This window comes from Chlamydotis macqueenii, chromosome 10 (genome assembly GCF_036417535.1).
Source record: "Chlamydotis macqueenii isolate bChlMac1 chromosome 10, bChlMac1.mat, whole genome shotgun sequence".
NCBI classification, from domain to species: Eukaryota; Metazoa; Chordata; class Aves; order Otidiformes; family Otididae; genus Chlamydotis; species Chlamydotis macqueenii.
The window spans coordinates 18,662,895-18,686,971 of NC_141565.1; the positions used below are offsets into that span (position 1 = coordinate 18,662,895).

At 41.5% G+C, this 24,077-nt stretch overlaps 1 protein-coding gene across 15 annotated transcripts in view; it reads right to left on the minus strand.

Annotated features, from left to right (window-relative positions):
* The window catches only part of FOXP1 (forkhead box P1), a 382,770-nt gene that overhangs the window by 214,851 nt on the left and 143,842 nt on the right, over positions 1-24,077 (minus strand). For 13 of the 15 annotated variants that reach the window (XM_086755804.1, XM_086755817.1, XM_086755816.1 and 10 more), the window contains one exon: positions 7,172-7,237. The gene's annotated coding sequence lies outside the window, so the exon portion shown is untranslated. Of the gene's footprint in view, positions 1-7,171; positions 7,238-12,763; positions 12,810-14,423; positions 14,444-24,077 lie in introns of those variants that run through there. The other 2 variants (XM_086755814.1, XM_086755811.1) reach the window with 2 other exon arrangements.

The window sequence follows — 24,077 nt, forward strand, 5'->3', positions numbered from 1 at the left end:
TTAACCATGGTAACTTAGAGAGCAGTAGTGCTCCAGCCTAATTCAAATTATCTAAAAAAATATTGCCTCATACAGTCAGGTCTCATTGAGGAGAAATTTTAAAAAGCCAAAGTCTGCATTTTTAAACGATACTTTTCCAGTGACCCACCTTTCAAAAGAAGGACAGGCCAGGCTCTCCTTTTAACTACATGAATACAAATGCAAATAATCTTGCAGTTTTAAATAATATTTTGTCTAATTAATATCTTTTTTTTTCCCCTCCAAAACATGTATTTATCTGCTGAGAAATCAAAGGCAGAAATGAATTGTTTTAAAGATGGCAGAGAGTAAATAACAAGTTTGGAACCTCACAGCCTTACCCGGGCAATTTGTCTCATATAATTGACTCAGCAGACATGCTTACAATTTCTTACAACTTTTACAAGACCTCCTGTGGGCTTATTTTAACATTCTCCAAAACTAAGCTCAGAGCTTTGAACACTGTAAGTAAGTAGCACCAAAAGCAATTATCTCACCCTCCTTAAAACAAAAGGAAACAAACAATAAAAGCACACATTTTTTCTTGCTTGACATTGGAGCTCAAAGAGGAATAAAGACACAAAAGAATTCACACTTTTTCAGAAATTATTTTTTTTGTTCTTTTCCAGTAACATTTTCGACAACGTTCAATTCGCATTCAATAAAGCTTTAAAAGCAAAATTTTCCCAATAAAATTTATCTTCCCGATTACTAGAATAAAATTTAAGTGGAGAATGATGACAGCAATAAAGCCCACAAACTGTAAAAATAACTGCATGACATTTTTCCAGTTAAAAAGGGGTTAAAAATCTCCCTCCCCCCAAAAATAAAGGAAATGGTCTCATTGCCTATATTAGTGATTTATGCTGTTGTTGGCTTTTAACTGCAGCACTTTCTATTTCTAAGATCTTCACAGACAATTCCCAAAGTCACGACTGCGCACCACTGTTCCATTGGTGGAAGTGCCCCAGCAGCAGGAAACGCTGTGCCCTTCCACAGACGTTTCCTTCCATCACTGGGATCCACTAACCCTTAACGTGTCAGAGGATTAAATGAAACGCTTATATCACAATTCATATAAACACAGGGGCTATCAAAAATAACAAAAAGAGTATGGCAGGAGAATAAAGTAGACCTATGACTCAAAAGATGTCAATATTTTTGGGTTTTGTTTTTGTTTTTAAGAAAAGGGAATAACAATTCTACATATTTTTGGTTGTTTTTTTTTTTAAAAAAAAAAAAATAGAGATCATCGTATTTCAACAAATATCTATTTTGAAAAGTTGTATTATAAACTATGGATATTAATGGTTTGCAATGGAAATGACGTCAGAGTCCTCGTTACAAATGTCTAAATGTTTGTGCTACCCTACTGAAATAACAAACAGTGAGCTCAGGGTCAGAAATGACCCTTTTGAGCAATTAAGCAGTATTACGCAAAACACACCGAAAAGTGTATGGCCAGAGGTGGGAGAGCCCAAAATTAAAATTCACAGATTGCACTGGGAGAAACACTCAGCGATTAAACGTCTCGGAGGCGGCGTCTGAAGTTCCTGCCATTAGCAGCAGTGAAAAATGCTTTCATACATTGCAACGAGAAATACGGGCAGGCAATCAGGGCCAAAAAGTTACTTTTTTTTTTTTTTCTTTTTCTCTTTTTAATGTCTTGGCTTTAGTACAAGCTACCAAATAAAAAGGGTGGTCTCCTGTAATGCCCACTGACATCACTGGTCTTGTAACACTGCCGCTGTAAAATACGGTTGCTACCGCTGTAGGACAATAACGTAAGTACGCCGGAAGATATACTTCTGGCGTGGTACAAGGCAACAGGCAATGACCTAAGAGATGACCAAATACAATATAAAACATGCAAGAAGAATCTATTTCTGGTGTCATCTTCTCACATCTCCAGATTTTCTAACACAGGAGAGTGCCCCGTTTTTGCGACACAAGTTTTCCAAAGGCAGGTTGCAAGCCGGCAAGTCTACACGTGGTTCTTGCCCTTGCGCTGAGAAGCGGGCATGGCTGTGAGAGGCTAACAGAGAGCAGTGACGGGTACCAAAGCCAATCAGTGTATCTGCAGGAGCAAGAAGCAAGGAGCTATTTCCTTGGTGTATCCACAGCCAGGCCAAGTTTAAAGAAGAACACAGCGATGTAACTGTTGATCACACCCATCACAAAGCCATGATCAGTACGAGAGAGGAGAGGCTGTTCCCGGACCACTGATGGCACAAAAACAGGCTCCAACCTGCTAAACACAGCTTTTACAGCAACCCTTTCCCAAACGGCTCAAGCTGACGAGCCCAATCAGTTTCAACAGCACTGCCCATCACTGCAACAACAACAACAACAACAACAACAACAACAACAACAACAACGTCTCTCACAGACTCATCGGTGCCTAGCATGGGATGTCACGTCTCCCTCTTGGGATGCGCATCACAATTTCTTGGTACACAGAAGAGCAGTGGGAGGAATTCAAACAGCCACCCACAACAGGGATGCTGCAGCCCTGAGGTCCATGATGGCACTTGTCAGTGCAGCCATGTTTGTATAAAACTCATTAGATGAGGAAGGCTGGGTCTCCTCTGATGACAGCTTGGACCCCACAGCACTTTTTAGCAACTGACAGACATCAGTGCACCCTTTATGGCCGCTCTTAATATAACTGCTTACAATCTTTATGCTTGGGCCGTTTTCAATACATGCACCTGTGTCTGATCAGCAGGTAGAGATCAGGCTGGTGGTCTCCAAATCCAGAGGTGTGCATGAACCACTCAGTCTCGTGCTTCATGTTCCTCACAGACTTGAAAAGGATGACGGCACTTAGAACACATGTTAAATAGTGCAAATCACCACTTGCACTTTACCAACAATCATAACAAGCATCTAAGATAATGGAAGAAACGCTGCAGGATTATGCAAAATAGTGGTCAAAACTTGCTCACTTTAGCAGTCTCCACGAAGACCAGAAGGATTTGGTCCAGAAGTGTCAGATAAGAGGATGAAAACCTGCTACTGACTACCTTAATGATGAGGAACATATTTTTCTACCAACCCATCTGAAGATTTATAATATATTAAGGAACATTACAAAGAAGAAGAAAAAGAAGAAAAGCTAAATGGGCCAAAAGCAAACAAAAGAAACATGTTCTCTTGAGACTCACAATGCTGGCAGACAATAGCGCACAAAACTCCTCTGACAGATCTTTCAAGTCTTCAATACAGCATGCTAGTGGCCCATGTTAATGAGGTTTGCTCAGATACTTTAAAAATTATTCCAAAATGTCTTAATCTATTTTCTACATCTTCTTCACCCAATTGCATCAGAAAAGCCACAGCTTCACCCATCTCCGAACTAAACTTTTCATTCAAACAGGTAAGGCCTTCAAGCAGTTCATGTGGCCAAAGGGCAACAAACAATTTTTTTCAGGATTTATTGTCATTTCTGTTACTCAGGTTGCAGAAACACTTTGCACCGCACTGTACCTTTCAATTTGAGTAACTCAAAGGTCTTAACAAGTAGGATATTGCAACCTCTCCCAACAACCCGCAAGTAAATTAATCCAGGCTTAGATGTGGCCTGACAGACAGTAATCACTCCAGCTATGTGACCACCACTCCACCAGCAAGCAAGCAGCAGGCATCACTGAAGGTGTCCCAGATCCCTGTTTCCTGCTCAGGGTGATACAAGCACGCATGCAAAATGCTTCCAGTATTGGCTCCACGTAATTCAGGGCTCTTGCAGAGAGAACATTGGAGAAAATGCTCAAGAACCAGGTTAGTCCATCACAGACTTCCTTATGAATGCACCCAAGTCACAAGGCCCATATTCAGAAGCAGCCACGGCCATTTCAGCTCTGTAACATACTCTAAGACCATTGGGTCAAAAGCAAAGTAAGCCACAGTGCCAAACTAAGGAAAAAACTACCCAAAAAACAAACTGCACAATCCATCTTTTTGTACTGAGATTGGGAAAAATGTCCTTCTGACCTTTCTCCTGGATTGAAAGGGAAGAGAATATACATATATTAAAAAGTTAATGCTCAAACTCACAGATTTATCTGTTGATCATCTCATTCAGTTCCGAGTTACAGCAGGCAGCTTCTGTTTTATTACTTCTGTTTCATTATCAATATTTAATCAGCATTTAACTCTGACAAGCATTAAGATTTGAAATTTTAAACTAAGTGCAACTTCGCTAAATCCTTTGTGTTGATTTTTTTTTTCCCCCCTGTTAAGGGTTTTTCTAAAGGATTCTATCTTGGCTGTCTTAAGAGTCTGCATGTGTCCTTTGTTATCAATAATGTACAACTTTAGTGGCATGTTTTGTACTTTTCAATTTTTCAGCATGCAAGCTACCCCTGATTTACAATGCTCCCTGAATGGTGTTTGATTATTGAAAATGCTTTTACATACATTTAAACAAATGACTGCTCCTGGAAAACTAATACTACTGTCCATAATTCTGTAAAAATACACTTCCCCTCCCTTCTCCCCAAATCAAACATTTCCATTCAAATTCTTACTTTGAGGAAAAACTGGCATATAATGAGGCATTACGCCTAACAGTGCTAAATAAAGGAGAAGGTAAACATCTTAATTCTGAAGGTTTAACCATCAAAGCCCCTTGCCGTATCTATTCTGTTATTTGCGCCTCTGTTCAGAGCTCTTTGGAGCTCACAGAAAAAAAAAAAAAGAAAACCAACAGAATATGCAGTATAAAAATCTATTTTACCAGCTCTGTGTTGTATCCCACTCCGCGTGCCCAAGGCCAGGCTCGCACGCAGCGCTGGGACGCCCGGGGCCACGCGGCCGCTCCTCAAGGAGTACAGAGTCCTGCTCTGTAACTGCACCGAGCGGCTTAACCGCTAACTCAGAAGATGGGATTTCACCTGAAATTAAGCTATCAAGCAATTGAGCTCAAACTCAATCAACCAAACCCTTAACCTTCCCTGTTCCAGTGGCACTGCTCTAATTAGGACTCTATCACTATTTCCATTACTATCTCCTGTTCTCATGGTTTATTATCCTGGCAGTTTCAATCCTTACCCAGATGAAATTTGACATCCAGTTTCTTGGACCACATATCATTCATTATGGCTTTATTTTATGAAATATGTTGCAAGATTATGGACTGATCCTGTAGCAAATAGGTTTTCATTGAAAATTGCACCCCTTACTGCAGTGGAAGCAGGACAGAGCCAAACCTTCTCACAAAACCAAGACCTAACATTAAAGGACACACAGGACAACTTATTTCTCATCAAGCTGTGAATTTTGTGGTGCAGTTTGAAAACACATGCTTGAACACGCATCCTCTTCGTACACACTGTAGCTGACCCATGGCTCTCCAGTCCTCAGGGTCCTCCCACTGAGCCTGGATCAGCTTCTAGAAGACAGAGTTTGGCTGAACCCTACTTACCAGCTCTGCCCAGGGGTGTGAGGTGAGACCAAATAACCTACGATACTCAGGAGGTCAGACTGAAAAATCTAATGGTCGTTTCCAGTGGTATATTCTACGAATCACCCCAGCTGCTTACCGCTGAAGGATGCACACCAAAGGGCATGTCTGGCATGCGTGGTGTCCTGATAGTAGCAATACAAAATACATTTTGGAGACATGGCCTAGAAACTTCAGGCGAGTCTAAAAGGTAGTGTTTTGCATTTATCACAACCAAAGTTCCTAATTTTCCTGGGCCCCGTAGCATCCTGGCCTCGCATGAATCATAGCTCCATGAGAATCTCAAATCCTGAGGCCCTCTGACGCACTTAAATTTTTCCCTTCTTCACAAAAACTCAAAGGGGGAACACCACTAAAGGCAAGGAACCACCATGTTCTTAAACTGCAGGGTCTGCTGCTGCTTCAGTAACTGAAATGCATCTAATACCTCATGGGTTCCACCATAAACAAACAGTAATATTCAAATCTTGAAGAGAGGCATAGATCATACAGCTGACATACACCATTGGCATGGTCAAGGACTGCAATATTCACTTGAACTTCCTCACTAAATAGGTATTTTTGGCAACAAAGAACTGGAAAAAAAAATCATCACATCGCCCTCAGATCTATTTTAATTTAAAAGAGAAGAGAACAGGGACTTTTTTTTCTTCTTGAAGTACATTTTAATAAAATTAAAAATAAAAATAGCTCTAATTCACTCCAATGCATTTAGTCATTCTGTAAAATTCTAAGTTTAAAATGAAATCACCGTTTTATATTCAAACAAGGTCAAGAGAACAGCACTAACGAGCACTGACATCACAGCGAACAGCAGCCACTGCTCAACGCTTACATCAGTGTTGCTTGTTGCTATGGTGCTTAACCGACTATTAATTTCTGAAAGAAGGTGATTATAAAGCAGCCATATGAACCTCAGTCAGATGACACCCTTCAGTACCAAACACTGATCTGCCTTACTCTTCTCTTCTGCGAGTTAATTTTGTGAATCACCACTTTTGTGATGTTAATATTCCTTTCCAAGTTGAAACTTTGGGCCAGGAGAGTGGCAAGGACGTAATTTAAAAGCAGGGGACTTTCATGTAACTTTAAATAAAAATCATTTTTCAGAGTGGTATTTCTTTCCTTTTCCCTATGCTCCAAAAGACTAAAAAGCATGTGTTTTAGTTTTTGCAGTGATAATAAGCAATCAAATTAACAGCTGAATTCTGTTCTCCTGCTTTGCTCAACACACTGCTGTAAAATCCAGGAGTGTCTCAGCCTGGGAGGAAGCAGTGCTGAAGCTGACTTGAACATTCCCCAGGGATCTGTCCCAGTAAGGGAACCAGTGGATACTGGGCCATGAACGTGGCCACGTGGTCACCAAGACCAAGCAGAGCAGGGTCTTCCCCCTCACACACACAGGCTCTGTCTGGCTACCAAACAGCCTTCTCAGAACATGGCTGAAAGTAAAAAAAGTGCATCTTTGTGGCATTGCTCCTAAACGACTGGCTTCTCAGGTAAAACACGGGTTTAAGGTACAACAGTGGCTCCAGAAGCTTAATGCCAAGCTCAAGACTGTGGTCCTTATCCATGCTGCCAGAGGAACCTTTACATGTGCAACTAAAGTATGCTCATGGGGTCTGCAGGGTCAGATGCTTCCTTCAGGCATACTTCAGAAACTGTGTGCAAAACGGTATTTGTGTTTACCTTCTTCAGTTGCTCCTGTAAAGCAATCTTCAGCTACAGCCACCCAAAAAGGTCACTCTTCTTACCCTGCAGAGAAAGAAGGTAACACACGTGACTGCTGGGCCAGTGTCAGCAACAACATCCACAGCATTTTCATTGGCACCAGGCTTGCAAGTACAAACGCAAATAAAGCAACAAATGAATCTAATCGTGTTTAATGGTGAATGGCTTTCAGAGAGTGTTAATAAAAACAAGCAAGTCACAGGACCGCCGCCTATCAGTACCAGCCAGCGTGAGGCTCTTCAGTTCAGCATGAAGAACTTGGTCTTTGGGAGAAAAAAAAAAGAAGAAAAAAAAACCACATGGAGATGAAGCATCTTTGTTCTCTAGCATAAACTTTCTTAATCTTGATGTCTATCAATCTATTTTCAGTTTGAATAACAGATGAGTTCAGTCCTTTGTTTCAGAACTGACTATTGCCTGAATGGGTTCTCCTTACCTAAGGCATTTTAACACCACTTGTAACCACTGCTATTTTAGCTTCTGGATCCTTTCTTTTTTTTTCATCCTTTTCCATAGAGATACAATCCTAGATGAGATTTTAAAACTAGCTGCATTTTCCATGTCTAATTTAAAAAGTTGTTTACTGTCTTGGGATATCTTCTCATTAAGCATTACCAAGAGCACACCAAGTATGCCAAGGTGGTAAGAGCAGTGGGTATTAAAAGGATAAATAATTAAAGTGTATCTTTATAAAAAGTAAGAGGGAGAAAACAGCACGTGTAGGGGTTTTTTTTTACCCTGTATATTACTGCATCTTGTGTACTCTCTCTTATGCAAAAGAGTATGTAATCTTTTAAGAAACATGACAATCTGCCACTTTCTGTTCATGTAATTGGGATCAACATATGGTACAAGAGAAAAGAAAAACATTTGTTTATTAATTTAGATCAAGTTACTAACTCAAACCACTAACAGCATTCAGAATTAATTCCACATCAATTGACCAAATACCTTAATGGAGTAAAATTATAACATAATTTCACTGAAATGTTGATCTGCTGCAGGGGTGCAGAATAATATGCAATAAAGACAGAAAGAAATATGCAATAATTTGGTGACACAGATGACATCATACGAAACGGAAAGTCAGTGACACATGGATGTGTAAGAGCTACGTGAAACTCCGTTTCATAAAATTCACACAGTGATGTGAAGTTTTGGGGGTGTTTGTGAAACTCATCAAATGGTAAGTTATGCTATTTACATCAGCAGGTGAAGCTTTTTACTGAAGCAGTAAAATACCAACCTCTGGGAAAAAAATCAGAATCTTCATTAAGTTATTTCAAAAGAAAATGTACTCACTCGCCATTTATTTTGGAAGGAAAAAAAAATGTTTTCACTATTAGAATGAGGCATTACTTCTTTACCATTGAAATTTGATTATTTTTAGCCAGGGCAGAAAGGGGGGGGGGGGCGGGGGGGGGAAGGTTACCTTGAGATGAAATGAATACTGGTTCTGTCTGTTCCTCACTGGCATTTTATTTTATTTTTTTTATGTTTTGAGTGAGCAGCTTTTCACAGTTCTTGTAATGAGGTACCAGAAGACAAGGGGCCAAAATTTGTATGCGTTTGCCGTAAAGGAAGCCCTGCGTGCTTCGCTGGGGTCCGTGTGCAAGACGTTCCTGATTCTGCACTGCAAAGGACATAACACTACTCCATCATAATAGGCCAGGTCTCACCTTCCTGAGAGTATGTAAAACAATACATCTCTCATGTAAAATGCCTGGCCTTTGACACACGATGTGCTCTTAGATTAGCAACAATAGAGGCTTTCATCCTGCTTTGCTGCGGGGGTTATCTTGGATTTGACACTTTAAACCTATTTTCATATTTATCTGGTTTATAAATTTTCTGGGTATTTGGCAGCCAGATCCTTATTTTGGCAGTATTTTGCAAGCAGACTTCATTTTTACCCTGAGTCTTCACGATAGCAAATGAACCATCTTAAAATGTACTTTTTAAGGAAACTGCTGAAAATCACACGTTTGCATAAAATGTGCATACAATATCTCTTTCAGCAGTGCTGTAAAAGGCAGGTAACATTTTCTAAACACACCAGTCATACGAACTGAACATGCTCCGAGGAAACCCAGCAACACTGTCCCAACGTTAGCTGGTGGGAGACAAGATGGTCTACCGCGGGCAACACGCATTGGAGGGCTGACGAGGACTTCAGCTCTTCTCATGAAGAGAGACAGAAATCAAGGCTGCTTTCATTTCTAGTTATCTTGAGTTGCACTACCTGACTTTCAAAAATTTGGATAATGTACCATTGAAGTTAAAATGAACAGCAGAGACAGCTGTTCCCACCTGTGAAAATCTCTCATTAATAGTCGAAAAGTTGAGTATCTCGAAACGTAGAAACACAAATACAGACTTTCCTCCTGAAAATGTTTATATGGGTGAGCGAATCGATGTAGGCAACACACATTCCTTCCATCATGCTGCCTTTAAGATAAACACAAAGTACCATCAACACTGTAAGTGTGCGTGTAGAGCAAACAAAGAAAAATCCCATCCTACCAAAGCAAGACACTTCACAACGCTCATATTTTCCCCTAAGGAGATGATTAAAATAGAAAGCCAAACTACAAACAAAAATCCACTTTGCAAGCAGCCGTGGTCCTGCTGTCTCATGAGCGGAGGGAAGGTCTCCAAGCACCCGCGACGCTGTCCCCTTGGTTCAACTGGCATCCCACACGGGGAACAGTCCATGCTAAACTACGTGCCCTGCTCAGATTTTACCAGATATTCCCCAGAGCACTGGGTTTGCTCACCAAGTGCCTCAGTTTACCCATTAGCAAGAGAAGTAAATACTTTCATAACACATTTTGAAAGCCTTGGATACAAAGACACTTTAAAAAGTAACTGGTTTCAACAGGATTTTGGGAAGACAACCGGTAATAATCCTAAAAGGATCACCATCTGAGCCAGTGCCATAACCTTTTCAACTGACTTTAAGAAAAAGCCTCTCTACTGCTCTGGATCAGGTCCTACCTATTTACCTGGCACCAAGGGACCAGACACTTTGCCGTTATACCTGCTGTCAGGTTGGACCTTGTAACACTTTGATCTCAAAACACTTATTCAATTTAGTGGTCTCCTCCTTGAGAGCAGGGAGGTCATTTCGAGGAGGCTGCAGGATGGAGTCCAAACTCCAAGTGATTACTGCAAAGCCAAATTTAACCAAGAATATGCAGACATAGAGAGCATTGCAGAATGAAAGTGTACTTAAAACAGTAACATTTTTACTAATATCTAAATGAAAAGAGCCTTGGGTATAGCCAAAAATAGATTAACAAAGACCTTGATCCCACACAAACTGGCTGTGAGTAATTTTACACAGGAAAGTAGAACACCAGTTGAGCTGCGCCTCTGCTTAGAATTACGCATGTACATTCTTTTGCCAGTGTTCCAGCCTTATGAAGCCTACAATTCATTACTGGAAACCTGAAGTAGCAAAGGAATCTCACCTTCACTACCTAGAAGGCACACTTTTAAATTTAAAAATAAAAAAAAAATTTTAAAAATGAAAAAAAAATAAAAAGGAAAAAGAGAGAGAGAAAATACACACACCCGATAGCACAACAAAAAATTGTTTCTGAAATTTGGTTTTGATTCATTTTTCATATGTAAGACCAGCTGAAATAATTTTAATATATCTGATTAAAATATTTACTACAAGGCTTCCTGAAAGCTTTAAAATATCAAAACTCGATCATTAAAATAAGAACTTCTGTGCAGTAATTTCTTCTAAATAAAGTGAACCATAACCATCTAATACAGCTGTTTCTTTCCCTTCAAAAAGCCGTGAATCACATTCAGCTGCACACAGGCTGAAATATAAAATATGTCCTACTATTCCCATAATTATTATTTTCTTGTCCTGTGCAGGAATAGACGCAGTCCATAATTTTGTCAACTGTGCATTTCTAAGAGGTGGGGGGAAAAAAAAAAAAAAGTTTTTCATTTGGTATTTTGCTAATCTTGAAAATACAGGATTGTAGAGTGATCATGAAGAACAACATCTGGTACCAGGCATGCTTGTGGGCCCAATCCTCACCCAGGCACTCCGTTGGGTTACTTGCACTAACACACACAGTCGTATCTAGAATTGCTTTGAAGAGAGCCAACAGTCATCTCGTCAGTTTTGTTGTATCTATTTTATTTTATTTGTAAGCAAGTATCCAGCAACCTAAATATATATATATAAAACTAAATATTTTAAAGAATCTGAGAGAAATATTTGTTCCGACCATTGTCAAGGTGGCTACTCTTTCTTTGCAGCGTATACTAAATCTCAGGCGGCACTGTACAGGAGATTTCTATACCAGGAGTCATTATCACCTCCTCAGAAAGTGAAATGCAGGTGAACCAGTAAAACTGCGAGAGACTAAGTGCACTTCTTCCACCTCGCTTTGAAGAGGGGGAAATGGATTTGGTACAGGCCAAAACACAGAGTTATTAATGCTTGCTACCTCGCTGCTTCTCGGTGGAAGGAGGGAGCAGATCATACTGTATTTTCATTTTCAGTCATTAGCAGGCTGTTCAGAATCTCTGGCTGGTGCTTATTATTTATTCTAAACAGAAATAAAGTAAAATAAAAATAAATAACAGCACGAGCACGAAGCTATGCACAGCACATTTTCTCTTGCAAAATAACATTACCTTTCAAGTCCACCGTAACCTTGGAAAAGAATCACTCGGTGTAAGGCAATGCTACGAAACTAATCACAATCCATTCCTCCCCTGCTTTTTAATAGCTCTTACAGGAAACAGGGGTACAGTTAATAGACAAGTTAAGAACAGCTCGCTTCCAATACCGAATTTGAACTGCGACTGTAAGTCCTGCATCTTTTAATGACGGATCGGTTATTTGCCTCACACGAATTACTTTGCATACAGAGCTGGCCCTCGCTGCATCCATCAGACGTGGAGACCGTAACGCGCTCCCAGAAAGTCTCAAACCTGTCAAACGCCCAATCAAACGATGAGAGGCCATCTCACCGACGCCGAGAGCCAGCAGATCAAACGCTGCCGCCTGGTTTATACTCGCCAGATCTTCCCCGTTTCTTAAAATAACTCTCCCTGCCTCAACGCCGGCCTTAACCATTTTATGTCTGTGTTATAAGTCTCATCTTTGAAACTTGACCTCGCCTAATGAGAGCAAGGAGAGGAATATCCCTTCCCCGAGCACCGTGGAGCAACGGCTGCAGGCGTCGGGCTCGCGGCGCTGCTCGCTGGCACCGCGGCCAAGCCCAAACCGCCAGACCCGCTACTTTCCCGGACTCCTGCACCGCTCGCCTAGCTCTGCCCGGCAAAGCCATGTCCTCAGGAACGCCTGACGGTTCTCCCACAATTCCGAAAAGGCGAATTTCCACCGCCATCTCCTCCTCCCCCCCCCCCACCCCGCCACAACCTGGCAGTTTCACCTCAGCCCCCGCCGCTCCCCGCCCAGGCCGCGCCGGCCGCCCCCCCCCGAACCCGCCTCAGCCTTCCCGCCTCCCCGCAGGGCGGGCAGCGCCGGCGGCCCGGACTGCTCTCCCTTACCTGACAGGCGAGTGATACTCCTGGTCATGGTCATGTGAAAATATTTTCGAGGTATCCTTTAACAGCCTTTAAATATTGAAGCCTAAAAACAATATTTGCTGTTTTACCTTTGAAGCTTTAACAAAAGCTTTGTTTTAGCATTTACCCTCGGTGTGCAATAAGAGTTAATAATCAAATCCGTCCCAACCCCCACAAATGTTAAACAAAAAGATAAAAGAAATGCAAATAGCTATTGTCATGGAAAGTTAAAGTACCTGTCTGTATTTTTAAGTGAAAACTATTATCTCTATCAATCAAAATTTAAGAATACAATAGCACTAATCACACAAGGTGCTTTGACTGAGGTACTTTTCCTCATAAAAAGTTTTTTTTTTTTAACTGGTGCATAAAAGTAATACACTTACAATTAGATATGGTATTTGTAATTTTGTTATTAAAAACCCTCAGCAGTCTTATTGTTAATAAATGCCTCAGAGTCTGTAGGCTGATTTGTACCCAAGAAGACCAAAGTCCCTGCGTATTTTAATAAGGTTGATGAAATTTTATTCAGATTCTCACACTTTCCAACATGTGGTGGAACAGCACACTCTTCTGTTTGAGAGGAGTTACTCAAACGAAGGAAATAGTTAATTGGTAACCAAAACTACTACTTCTGGCCTCGCTGCACATTTTCCACATTTCTCCAGACGCGGTCTGTACTACAGCCGCCTGCTTTGAAGACCTGCCCTTTGTCATCTTTTCTTTCATTTTTGATACCGATTCCCTCTCCTTGGACTCTGACCTTCCCCTAAGACGGCGTACATTACGCATACCGTACAAACACTGCGCGGGCACACCGCACGGATTTTCTCGAAAGTCATTTTTTAAAAGTAATTTGCCCAGACTGAATGAGAAACGGAGCTGCGCGGTTAATAAGTGCAAGGGCGAGCGACGGTAATTACGCCTATGCTAAAAGAAGGAGCTCGAGATTAAAACACCTATAAGTAAATAGTTAAGCCGGGATGCCATTTACGCACACCCTGCTCTGGGGAGGGATGTCTCCCACACTGAGGAGCACTAGGACTGTCATTTTTTCCCCCCTGCAATATCAGGTTTCCTACTCTACAGTTCTGGTACTCTGCATCATGGCTAACATCTCTAGTGTGCTATTAATATCAATGAAGAGACGATTCAATTTCCACATAAGAAAAACCTTCCTATTACAGCGCAGACATTCCAGTGAGGACCCTTGCGAAGGAAACAATGAAGACCACAGGGTTGGGGTTTGTGCCCCCCCCCCCGCCACCTCCTCCTCCTCTTTTTTTTTTTTTTTCTGCTGCTTTTGCAGTTCTGCCTTGCACACTGTTTGAAAGCTTTTAGCTAACAATGGAAGCATTATCTTCAGGATAGTTACAAAACAGGATTTGTTAGTACAAAGAATAACAACACCGAACTCATTCCCCCCCCCATACCTGCCTAGTGCAATACAGCATTCAGTACTTTATTCAGAAGTCTATTCCAGAAACACCTGTATTCTTCAGCTAATTCCCTGCAACAAACTCTCTCAGCGGACCAGGTTCGCTTAAGGAGGTTCGAACAATTACAAACAAACAAACATTCTGTGCATGTATAAAATGGAACAGAAACAAAAGTATCTTATTCTACCGGAGTGCAAACTTACCCATTAATGAGGAAGAAAAAGGCTTACAGCTGTACAGTAATTCCCAACCAACTGCAGAAAGTTGAGAGTTTGGAAAACACTAAAGCACTTTTGACTATCCAGCCTTTCTGTGCTTCAACACTGGCTGCAGTGTAAGGAAGGACTGAAGGTATGTGGTCTAAACACAACAAAAGCCACTGCCTTACTCTAGATTAAATATGCAGGAAGAGGCCCCTTTGCATAAACACAAACACTCAGCAAATGAGTAACTGGCTCAAATCAGACGCCTGCTGTGCATTCTACCTGTCCTGATCTCTGACAAGCTGCACAGCTTGTTTAAGGGGATAGCAGCTACAAAATCACATCAAATCATAGCGCTAAATGCTTCGCTCCTACACCAGTAAATAACAACAGCACCAACTCCTCCAGCGCCAAACGTTCATTTCTCATCTGAGATTGCTCTGGCAGAGAGCTGCATCGTGTGCTGTGCCTGCTTTGGCTCACCACCCATCTCGCCAGAGCAGAAGAAACACAACCAAACACCACCTGTAAAATTCATTTTTCCCTCACTGTACTGAAATCCAATACATGCTTGGCCTGGTCTTTTCTTAATGAGGATTTAAAATTAATACAGAGACTTTGGGCTGAGTTGACAGATTAAATCTGAATTTGCTTGCACTGCCCCTGGTTTGTTTGCTATATAAAAGACATTTCGCACACAGACCTATTTTAGTTGTTCTGAATCGCTGCATAACACACACCTATTTACTAGTTTATTTGGGGAAGAGGAAGAAATTTCTGATGTTTTCCTTAAAAATATTATTTTCAAAATATTGCTCTCACAAAATTATCCCTCCAAACTATATTTACTTCAAAAAACAACTAAATTAGAGACTGTGATAACCACCAAGCACCTCTAAGCATTTATTATTATAATTGAATATACATAATTATATACTGTGATTTACTCTTGCTTCTAGAGAAATAAATTATTTTTCAGTCTCGTTTATCCTTCCATACCAGAAATAGAATGAAGCAGCACAATTTTAAAGCAATTGGAATTCACCAGTGTCCCTTCCTAACTTAAGGAGTCAAATCACATTGACCTCTTATTGTGAGTCCTAGCTACATGTTGGTTTTAGTAATTTAATTATTTTTTAATAACTTGCAGTATTAAATTATTGCCATTGAAACACAAATAAGATTATACTCCTCTGCCTTACTCTCCTGTCCCCCAGACTACAGCGTAACGTGGACGACACGACTGCGTCCGGCACCGAAATTTCATCTTGAAAGAGCACTTACACGCAGAGAGACACAAGAAGATTCGGGCTTTAAAAGATGCAACACGTATTTACTGGAATCTCAAGCATGTGCCGCAGATTATTTCAAAAGATACTGGATATAACTCAGTTTCAATGCAGATCAAGCATGTTCAGTTCCACTGAGCGCTCGTACAGTATGGAGGGAGTTTTTACTTTTCCTTGGGTAAACTCACCACATTAAAACACAACAAAATTGCTAATATGAGCTAGTCAAGCCTAGTAGCATAACAATCCTCCATGAAAGAATTCTGCAAGAAATTTTAGAGCCCCTGTATCGCTATTTTTGCATTGGAACGACCTTCCAAAAAAGGTGTCAGATAATACGGTTCACATAGGTGATAGTGATCTAACCTTGATGCAAATAAACCATAGAACAAAATTTAATCAGCATATCACTGTGTAAAAGCCTTTGTCCATCCCAATGGAGCTTCTAATGACTGTTTTGGCAGTTCTGGCTGGTAGTTATGCCTCCCTGCTCATATATATCTCATACTGGTTGAGCAAGCTAATGGAACTGCTGTTAGTGGAATCCAATATTAATACCCTGCATCGTGCAAAACTGGATGCAACTGAATATATTATACAATTATAGGTAGTATCTAATTCCATAGGTATTAGATACTGGGCTCTAAGTTAATATTTTAATAGAAAAAGTGAAATAAATACTACATTTCAGGTAAGATATCTATGAACTCTGCATCTGCCAGTCTTTCTGCAGTAAGCTTACTCTATACTCACCCAGAACAGACATAGGACCCTGACAAAAACTGGCAGGCAAGCTTTAGATGCTGAGTGACACATACTGATGAACTGAGTCAAAGATGTCATCTTCATGCAAGCTCCACTAGTTATGAGCTTGAAAAAAAAAAAAAAAAAAAAAAAACAACAAAAAAAAAAACCCACCAAAATAAAACAAAAAAAAAAAAAAAAAGGAGGGGGGTGAGAGTGGAGCGAGACCTCCAGAAAATAAACAGGGTGTACAGTTTCAAAGGCTACAGACACAGACATTTCATTGTTCAAGCCAATTATCAGTGGAAAATAATAACAACAGATGGATTCAGAGTCACTGACTTTTCATATGCACTTCATCTCTGCACAACAGATGATGAAATGCGAGAGCTATCTCGGAAAGGCAAAACATCTTTCAGTAAAAGAACTCTATACTCCAGATGGGGACCTTCTAAGGCAGCTGATTATCTTCTTATAATGTTGTAAGATAGACTTACTAAAACATTTCAAGAACTGATCAGATAGGATGAGCACAATGGCATCATTATGAGGAGCAAGTTGCTTCGGCCTCAGACTTGCAACTAAACCAGTCACAGATTTCAACAGGGTCAGAGCTGCCCGTTCCCCATTTTCACATCAAGTACCAGTTCCAAAAAAACAAGCCCGAAGCTGCTGCTTGCAACCAGGGCAAAACGTGGGGGTCGGCTTTGCCTGGAGAGGGGATGCCAGCGTGGGGCCACCGAGTCAGCGGCTGCATGAACTGGTCCCCAGTAAAAGTCCCACCATTGCGAAGGAGGCGAGCCCACTCGCCTTCTGCAAGCACGCCGTTTCACACGGGGACAATGGCAGAAGACAAAACGTATTTACAAGCACGACTGTTTCCACTATAATTGCTAGATATAGAGACACCTTGTCACGCGGAGGCCCACGGCGATGTAAATTAGGAGTAACCTCAGCTGAGCCCATAGAGTTACACCCACGAAAACTGCTGAGGCACAAACAAGACAAATTCTTTCTTACAAAGCCTTTACAAAAACTCATCTTTTTTATGAGAAATAAAAATTTGCTTTCAAAGGGAAATAACAAATACACGTGAATTTTGGTGGTTCCGGTGATAAGCAGTTCCAACAAATGTCACAAACAGCCAGTGAAGAACCACCTACCTAGCACAACCTTCTCCCACTCAACCTGAATACCACAGAGTATGTGTTTTTGATCACATGAATCAGGTATACCACGATCTCAAAAGTTAAAAAAAAAAAAAAAAAACAGTAGTGGAAAAATTAGCTCATTAATCTTTAAGACAACATTTCTTTAATGGAAGACTACTACATAAGTAGCGCATTAAAACGAACCGGTTGCCATTTCCACAGTTCCTTTTCCAAAACACTGCAAGGAAAATTTAAAAAATGACACACTCTGTAAATCAATATCACATACCAAGGGGTAGCGATAGACATCACACACGCACTGAACTTGCACCTACTGCTAATTTATTTCACAAGTTACAAAATATTTCAGAAGTAGAGGGCTGTTGGCTTCACAAACGCGAAGGGAAGAGATGAGTTTGCGGGCACAAAGCACAGCGTTTCCCCTCTTTGTGAAGTACTTTGTCAAAAGTAAATTCACAGGGGAACATACGAGCAAAGAGTAAATTTTGCCCTGGGCAAAATTCTGCAACTGCTTTAAGAAGCAAACAAGAACACAAAAGATGTGTAATACAACCATCTGGCTCTACTCATGCTATATCAATAATCCCCAAAATTTATCCCCACCCCCTTAATCAACCCACACTGATGCCACAAAACCAAATGGCATCACTTATGCTTCCTGCCCATCACATTTTGAAATGATATTTAATATGCATACAGTACATATTTGCATGTTAATCAATTTCTTTAAGAAAAAAATATTTTTGCTTCTTGAGCTATTAGTTCTGCTTTTTCTACTTATTCACACTGGGATCTCTAAAACCACCAAGAAAGTCCTTGTGGTAAAGACACTCTCATATCAACACGGCGTCTCAGGTATCAGGATAACGTACCGGGCAAAATTTCAATCTCTTCTTCTCTCTAGTTTTGTGTCAAGTGTGAAAATAGTAGAAGGTGAATAATAATGTGCCAGCAAAATTAGCTGTTCAAGAAACACGGGTAAGCAATCCGTTTTGAACTCGAGGTTGGATGCGTTTCTAAGCATTGCCCTGTTTGGGATGCAGGGAAGGAATTACGGAGGGGAAGCAGGGTATCCTACGTGTCTTTTCCACCTAGGATTTCATATATTTGCACCAATTATTTCAGGCTGCCCCTCATCCAGAAGCCAGCCTGCTCGTGAAGGAGGAAGAAAACAAGGAGCTCTTGGCCACGAACAGAGGACAAGGCCTCCAACGTGCATTGGCTGCATGGCCAACTCTCCCTTCCCACCCCAAACCTGTGGTGGAAGACCACCCTGGGACGGACAGACAGCCACACAGCCGTGCGAAGTGACCGAAACGGCCGCCCCGCGATTGTTTGGGGTTGGCTTTGTTCTTGAGGGAAAAAATCACCCGCGTAACCATCGTGATTCATACCGTGAGCGCGCGACGTGAAACCAGTACCAAAAACAACACTTCAAAGACAGTCTTCTCCCCGGTGCTTCGGCTACCGACGGCCACGGCCCCGGGCGCTGACTCAGAGCTCTTATTCTTAATCGACTTTTCTACAACAACATACCCCGGCTCAAACCGCGCCTCTCCCCATGGCCGTGGCTGGCTGGCACCCTCCTCGTGCCCAGGAGCTGCCCGGGGGGATGCACGCCATGGCATGGATGGTGCCCCATGGCCAGCAGCGCTTCTGGCCTCCCTGTAGCCCAGACGTATGGCTGTTGCATAGAGAAGGAGAAATACAAGCCCTGAGTGCTCATGGCATAGGTGGAAATCTTTTGCAATTATTTTCTTTGGAAATAAGCACACATGCAGTGGTTATGTCTGCTCCTACATCCAGACTACCAACCTGAAATCACAAACACTTTGTTAATTTAAAAAAAAAAAAAAAAAAAAATTTAAATCCCTTCTTGGATTGCTTCTGCTCTTTCTACGGCTTGACTTGTACGGCCTCTTTGTAAGAATTGAAAACAGTCTCCCACAAACACAGGAACGGGCAAATGGTTTAGAGAGCTAATCCACACCTGGGCTACGTAAAAGGGGCTCATATTTTCCAAACAGAAACACAACCCCTTTTATATATGAACCAGATTTGGATCCAAACGCTAAACCCTTCACCACATCCTACGTGGGGCTCTGCAACGGTCAAGGGGAGCGGTGGTGGGCGGCGGCTGCGCCCACGTTTCTGCGGGAGCACCGGCTCCGTTGCGATGCAAGCCACGGACAAGGAGAAGTCGCGACCTTGGACATGGATGCGAATGGCAGGCTCGTCCCCGGTTACACCGCGGTTGACACAGGGTAATCCCCATCCCGCACACGCCTCTTACAGAAGAATCCGGCCCCGTCTCACTACTCTTGTTAGAAAAATGAAGGCTGTGACAGAAAATAGCTGAGAACTACATCTTGCCGATGCCAAAATACAATAATAACATGTTCAAAGATTTAATTTAGAAGACTACAGAGTCTAGCTCATACATCATAACACCTTGAAATAACACTTTAAGGTCAAATCCTGTGCATTTTTGGAAACCACCAAAACATAATGAAGTTTTACTTAAACACAGCATTTACATTTATAACGCATTTCAGATTCTTCAAGTAAGCTAGACCACATGCTAGGAAAATGTACTTCCCACAACATACAAATTAAGTCATATACAGCCTTCCCTCCGCAGGCTGAACAGCCACCGGCACAAATGGAAGTCCTGTGTACGGATCAAAGGCAGCATGTGGACCTCAGAATATGATTTTTAATTTTTTTTTTTTAATTGGCAAAATATCAAATCCCACTAGTAGTTTATTTTTGTTGCCTTCCTTGCCCCTTTTCTACCTCTCCCGCTTATTTCACAACGGAACGTTTTTAAACCACTAGAAATCTTTGTGGGAAAGATGATGTCATACTGACACAAGATCAGGTGTGAGGTATGGTATGAATAAATACTTCTCCGCAACCACATTTAATTTTCAATGGTTGGGCATCAGGAGACAAAGAAGTTCTTATGCAGACATAGTAACTGAGGATTTCATTTTAAATGGTCCGCATTTAAAAGAGCGGGAAGAACGCACAGCACAAGCCTAGAAGAAAAAAACCGCAAAAAACCAAACCCCTTGCACCTTCCTTCTTGGTTTTGGGAAAACAACGCACAGCCCTTAAACCTACTGCTCTTCACAGTAATAAATATATGGTGCTTGATGACTTCGTCTTCTAAGTCACTGATACCATGCAGGATAATTGTACTTTATGCGCCGGTAATAAAAAGTCTCCCTCCGAAAATAAATACGTATTTTACAGCAATCAAGCAGGAACTAATTTTGTACTTTTTCACAAGTAGCCATTTACTTTGGCACTGAATGGCAATATGTAGCAGAGAACGCAGTAAATGCTTTAACCTAAGAAAAATTAGACTTGAAAATTAATACACAGTGAAAGACAAATTTAAAGCAGCCTTCTTGTGTTCTGACATAAGAATATAAAAATGACACGAGCAACTACAGATTAGTTTACATACTTTTCAATCACAGCTGCCGCTCAGTAACCACAATACCTTTAAAATGACATTCTACCGAAACAGATACGGTTTGGCTGCGAGAGCGGCTCGATGCAGCTAACGTGAAATTCAAAGGGCATTTTTTATTTACACACATCAAACAGCGCTGAGCCCCAGCACAATTACAATGGAAAGATTTTTAGCATGATTAATTTAGAAATAATCTAGTGATAAATAGAGTGCATTGCAAGTGATTCTGCCGAGCAAATTTTTATCACCAGCCTTAGATGTCAGAACACAGTTTCAGGGACAGAGAGAGAACGAGTCACATCGTCTTGGATAATATTTAATTGGGTGCTAAGGATTCCTCCGAAGGACCTCTGAACCATCACTGTCAGCCCCACAAGATGTCCCTATCTGTGAAACACATACCAACCCTTTCTGTATAAACTAAAATAACATTAAATTTAATCAAACCATTCAATTAATAAATCACTTCAGTGGACATTGCAGCCCAAGCCCTATTTAATTGCATAATTTTAAAAATATTTGCACGCTGCAACCACTAAGATTGGCTCTGAGGTTTCATAATACACACTTAACACTTGAGTTGGAGGACAAATTTATTTAATAAATGCAGAGCTAAGTGCAATAATGCCACTCCACTCAAACTGCAAAATCACTTAGCATATCCTGCGAGAAAAAGCAAATAAAACTTTTTCCCTGTTTAAATGTGTGTCACTGCTGGCTTGGGCAGGAGCCACCTCCTTTCTGCCTGCCTTTGCGCAGTCGGTGGGTTGCCAGAGCCTGGGACAGGGGTGGGAGAGCTGGGGTCCTCCTCCACGGCACTGAGCATCCCCGCGCTCAGCCTGCACGCCGAACCCCTGGCCTCTCGCTCCTTGTCCTCTGCCTCCATCCCTCCGCTGAACTTTTTCCCCCAGTCCTCTCCCTGAGATGCTCCTCTGCCCTCTCTCCTTGTTCTCTGCTGCTTTCTGCATCTCCCCGGCCTCTGCCGACGTGCTACAGCTCTTCCCATTCCCACCTGGAGTTTCCTCCACCTGCTCTTTCTCACTGCCATTTGAGATACCGCCAGTGAAAAAAACTAGTTGAGGAAAAAAAAAATAAATATGAAAATCCAACAAACAGGACGGAGGGAAGGGGCTGGGGAGGAGAGTAAGAGAAAGAAAACAGTTTCACAAGGCCAAGCAGAACGATACAATTTCCAGCAACAGCAAGAGACGCTCCTGAGCACCAGGAGGAAAAACAAAGGCACGGACCAAGCGCATCACTTGAAGTGGGATTCAGGTTCTGGGATGGGTGCAACGCCTGCATCCGCAGGAGAGAAGAAAACCACGCTACTGCCATATATCACTAGGTGTGGCAAGGCGGGAGAGGTTGGAATACGGATGAACCAAGCAGTGGCCTTAAATGAAAGGGGGGGGGGAGGGAAGCAAAGCTAAGGGTTTGTCACAGCTCAGAGGCACAGCTGCGTGCGCTCGTACAGACTTTGCATTCATTCATATAGAGCACAGCTTTCAGGTCCTGCGGTTCCAGCACGATTTTTGGACGAAAGTTGAGCCTCAAAAATAAATAAGTCTATATTTGGCCTGCCCTGGATTCGAGAAGTTCTCAATAGTGCTCTGCATAGAAACAATCTGAATTAATAGCGGTTAAGTTTTCGCCATTATAATATTCTTTACCAAGCCAATGGATGCACCTCTAAAATTCACTGCCCTGACAAATAGTAGAGCTCTTGAAAGTCTGCTTGTATTAGTTTTATGGATCTATTCTACTGCTTAAATCAGGTCTCATTAAAATTACCATCCACACAAGTTCTCCCACTGGGAAATCTACATGCCAGAGCTACTCCAGTTCCGCAGGCGGTGCTCGGAGGGGGTTGCATATTGCAAAATAGCTGCGGCCGCGGCGGGGGGGGGGACGGGGAGAAGAACAAGAGGACTTCAGGACAGCAAACAAGTTACTCCTCAGCCCCCTCTGATTTTAACCAGACTTTGGCTCATGTGGTGCAAATGCATCCGTGCAACCAAACTCTGCTGCCAAAAATGAAACTGGGGGGTGGCGTAAAAAAAGCCGTCCCTTGGAAAGCCAAAGCCAGGCTCAAAGATGCATTTTAGCGTTGGAAGGGCAGGCTAAACATGCCAACACGGCACCTGACAACTTACACTAAAGCACACGATCTGCACGCTGCCCCTCCAGTTTAATTTTTAATAGTAATAGTACTTAAATCTCAGCATTAATGTATTAACGTTCACATGAACACAATTAAAGGCATCTCTGTTTTCTCCAGTGCTAACGACCTGGAAGATCTCTCCACCTTTCGTGTTTGCAGGGATTATTACACACATATTCTGTAGCCATTGTTTTGGCAAAGGAGCAAAAATCTTTGCCTTTTAAATATAAAGTAACAGGAATAATGAATAATATATCTTCTGATTTTTGTTCTGCCATGATATATATATAATGATATATAAAATGTTCATTTATTATTATCACACATCCTAGGAAGCAGACATGCAAAATTACTTTTTTTTTTTTTTTGTCTTATAAGGGTCATTTATCATACGGAACGTCCTCCAAATAGGTAGTCCTAAAATCTCAATTTACAAAGACATTTTTTAAAGCTGAATTCTTCAAACAGGGCTACTCTCCTGATGGTTAAAATAAAAACTTTATGATATTGAAATAGCTGGATTTAAGGAGGGAGAAATGCTCTGCATTTTCTTTTAGAAGTTCCTGCCCTGACAAATTAATGTCTGCCTATTATTTGGACCTAAATTTTGCTACATATTTTAGTTACAAAAGCACTCCGTGACCCTCTTTAGGCCAAGTTCAGAAAAGAAAAGCATTTACTAAAAAGGGGATTAATTTTTATCATAGCATCTGTGATCTTTGGGTGTGGAAAGGAAACACCATAAAAACCGAAGTCTGTATATACAAACTATCAGTCAGATTTTAACACTTATGCAGAATAATG